Source organism: Camelus bactrianus, chromosome 15, assembly GCF_048773025.1.
Source record: "Camelus bactrianus isolate YW-2024 breed Bactrian camel chromosome 15, ASM4877302v1, whole genome shotgun sequence".
NCBI classification, from domain to species: Eukaryota; Metazoa; Chordata; class Mammalia; order Artiodactyla; family Camelidae; genus Camelus; species Camelus bactrianus.
Window position 1 is genome coordinate 22,114,072 of NC_133553.1, and position 3,799 is coordinate 22,117,870.

General features: G+C 41.1%; 1 pseudogene; it reads right to left on the reverse strand.

Annotated features, from left to right (window-relative positions):
- Positions 1-2,442: 2,442 nt before the first annotated feature.
- Positions 2,443-3,352, reverse strand: LOC105062929 (splicing factor U2AF 26 kDa subunit pseudogene; annotated as a pseudogene).
- Positions 3,353-3,799: the final 447 nt, after the last annotated feature.

Genomic DNA, 3,799 nt, shown 5'->3' on the forward strand with positions numbered 1-3,799 from the left:
ATTAAATGACATAGTATTTGTGTATTACTTACCCACATCCTTTTGTGTATTTTAAATCATCCTTAGATTACATATATTACCTAACACAATGTGAGTGAAATTATGTAAATAGTTGCCGGAACCAGGCAAATTCAAGTTTTACTCTTTGGAATTTTCTGGAATTTTTTTTTAATATGTTTTGTCTGTGGTTGATTAAATCCACAGAGAAGGAACCCATGGACATGAAGGGCTGACTCTGTAACCTTCTCGCATTAATTTCAAATCTGTTTAAGATCGTGATAAACAGTTGTTTCACATTATCCACATTAATGTGTCAGAGTCAATCCAAAGATTCCCTAAATTAAGATAAAACAAAGAACCCAGGTAAGTTACCTTCAGTTTCAGACAGGGAAGGAAACGAGATGGACAGATACTATGTCCTTGTATGAGCCTAGCACTGAATTCGGTTCCATTTTTCCCAATAAGCAATTACCCCAGGCTAACTGTGAGGGAAACACAGTTGGCCATCATGAAGAACAGAGGAAAACAATGGGGAAATGGAGACGTTAAGGACCGATGTAAAGTCATCCAGCTATTAATCAGGGTGACTAGAATTGCATACTATTCTTCTATATTTGATTTCACTTGGTACAGAGGTTATTCTTAGTTTCATGTTGCATTTCATATTTTAGCAAAGTTCCAATGTGCCCTTGGATTTTAAAGGAACTATCTGCACACGGCATAATTTTTTTTTAATTTAAATAACCATACTTAGAGGACCCATGCTATCATTTTCTTTTCCATAACACTCCTTTAGGTACAAGAACTTTTTTTAAACTGTGAAATTATTACTTAAAGAAGATAAAGTGACAAGCAAGCACTTTAATAATATGAAGCTTCATCATAACATACTTCAGATATTAAACACAGAGATAATAACATTAAAGATTTTGATGAGGTTAAGGCAAATTAACCCAAAATTTAAACTCCATGATCACCGGGGATTACTTAGAGGGGCAGTAATGTTTCTGTGTAATGATACTTTTTTAATAAAACATACTGGAAAAGGCAGTTTTCAAGCATACATGTTACTGGTGGGAAGAGTAGTAAGGCTTTGACTGTATTTTTATTTTTCTTTGAAGGTCTCCAGCACTAAAATCTCATTTAAAAGTAATAGGCAAAAAGAAATACCAATGCACTTGTAATTAAAAGCCTGATTCAGTTTATCTCATTTTTGGACAAGCAAATTATCTTTTATGGTGGTGAAACTCCTTCACAGCAAAATATTTCTCCCACTTTTGTCAGTCAAGGCCAGCCTCCACCTGTGAGCCTGCGGGACCACTGTGCATGCACAGAGGGGATGCAACCTCTCTGGAGAAGTCACTTTAAAGGCCTTTATTGATACCCAAATCAGACTATCTGTTTGACATTCATAAGGAAGGTTAGAGAGAGAGGAAAAAAATAAAACCCAACATTTGGATTAGCTCTATGTAACATTATAGTCTAGATGATAATGCAGCTCCACAAATGTGTCTTGGCACTGCCTGCAACCATTCAGGTCAGATGTATTAAATTACTCGTGGGCAATTTGAGAACTTTGAATACTGTAATACATAACCATGATTAGTTTAACCTAGGAAACCTCATCACTAAAACAATCAGCCTTTATGAGCACACTGCGTATGTAAGGGCTCTCATGTCTGCTTTAGGAATCCTATTAGTTGGTTGGCTTGTATTGTATTGGCTTACTGTACTCTCTTCTTCCTATGTATTAATTTTCAATTCGCCAGCAATTATATTTTTATCACTCTTCTATGGTAAATACAAAGTGTTATATTTGGCACTTCTGTTTATTTTCTTCCTTGGACTTTTATTTCTTCAACATGGAAAGGATATAAAATATGGGAACAGAAGAATTGGATTTGATTTGTACTCGGTTTAGTGACTGTGAGTAGGTCTATAATTTTTCTCAACACATTCTTCTCAACTATAAAATGAGACTAACGTATAATTCATAGACTTTTCTAATATCAACTGTAAAAACAAATGTGAATGGATGCTATAAATGAGAAAATATTTTGTATTAACTATTGAATAGATTTGTATATACTTAGTCATCTTCTCAAGAATGAGTGGACCAAGGACATAAACCCTAAAGCTGTGGCTTAATATGGCTGTACCATTCTCCATGCTTGACTTCACAAATCCCGTAGTTTTAAGAACATAAAAAGCGATTATGGAATGCACTATTGCCTGCTAAGTATGGGCCCTGGACTCTTAAAAGTTACTTAACCAGAGCCTTTCACACGTTGGCTACTTAAATTTTATTTAGCTTTTTAAAGAGATCCCTGGTCTCTTTTTAACTCATTAGTCTCACAGGTGGATAAAAAGTAAGAACAATGTGACATCATTCAAAAGACAAAAAGATATAAAAACATGCTGCTCGCCACCTCAACACTGGCTGATTCAGTAGGTCTGTGGTGGGGTGTGAGAATCAACAGTTCTAACAAATTTCCTGGTGATGCTGATCTGGATACCACAGTTGGAGAACTACAGTCTTGGGCCAGTCACGACTTGCCTCCAGCAGACATACATAAAACCGGCATGGCTCAGAACCGCCCGGATCTCTCCCGATCTCTCGACCGCCTCCTGTCGCGCTCCCGTCTGCCGCCGCCGCCGCCTCGACCGCGGTCTCTCGACGGAGAGCGACGCTCCCGGAACCGGGACCTCGACCTACGCTTCTTGCCACGGCGCCCGTACAACTCCCGCCGCAGCTCCCGAGAAATGGGCTTCAGATGCATGAAGTTGCAGAAGCCTCCTCGCGAGCACTCTCCCATCTCGTACTGCCGGCAGCAGGCTTCTCTGAAGTCGGTCACAGGGGAGAGCTCGGCATGGATGGGCTGCCCGTTAAGCCAGCGGTTGTTCAAGTGAATCATGGCCTTTTCTGCATCCTCTTCTCGGCGAAACTTGACGTACACATTCCCAACGAGGTGGTCTCCAAGGTTGTCACAGACGTTCATCTCCTCCACCTCCCCGTACTTCTCCATCTCTGCGAAAACCTCCTGAAAGAACTCATCATAGTTCTCCTGCATCTCGACATCGCTCACGGCACAGTGTGAGCCGCCAGCCGTCTGTGCACTGTTTTGGGGATTACGATAGATGTTTTGAATCAAGATGGTCTGGCTAAAGGTCGGTTTGTTGTGCAGCCGAGAGCATCTGTCTCCATGGCGACACGCTCCGATCTTGAAATAAAATGAGCAGTTGACTTTATCTTTCTCGGTACCGAAGATGGAGGCCAAGTACTCCGCCATTTCCCACCGGCCACCGCCGACACTGCTGCCGACACCGACGGCCCGACGCCCGCGGAATCCAATCTCTTTTTTCTCTCACCTATGAACAAACAATTTGGAGACAATCTCTAAGACTTTAAGCCCCACTCACCATTCTGGTTAGTTGACTGAAGCTCTGTCCAATTGTTGCGGAAAAATGTGTTACAGCTCGGTGTTATAGCTCAGTTGGGACAGCTACCTGGATCCGGGTGAGAGACCAAGCAGCTTTCCGAGAGCTGAAAAACTCAGGAAGCTCTGGACCCTGTCTGTAGGTTTACACACGCCTTTTATAGGCTGCCAGTTTTACACTTTGCAACATCATATGCAACTAAAGTACAACAGAAGTCAACCAATCAGGGAACAAGCTTTGTAGAAATAGCCCGATTTAATCAGGAATGAGCTCCATGCAAATGAAGTACTACAAATGGAAAAAATCAGAAGTTAGGGAAGTGGGCCAATCAGAAGTGAGATTAATAACCAATCAGGAGTGA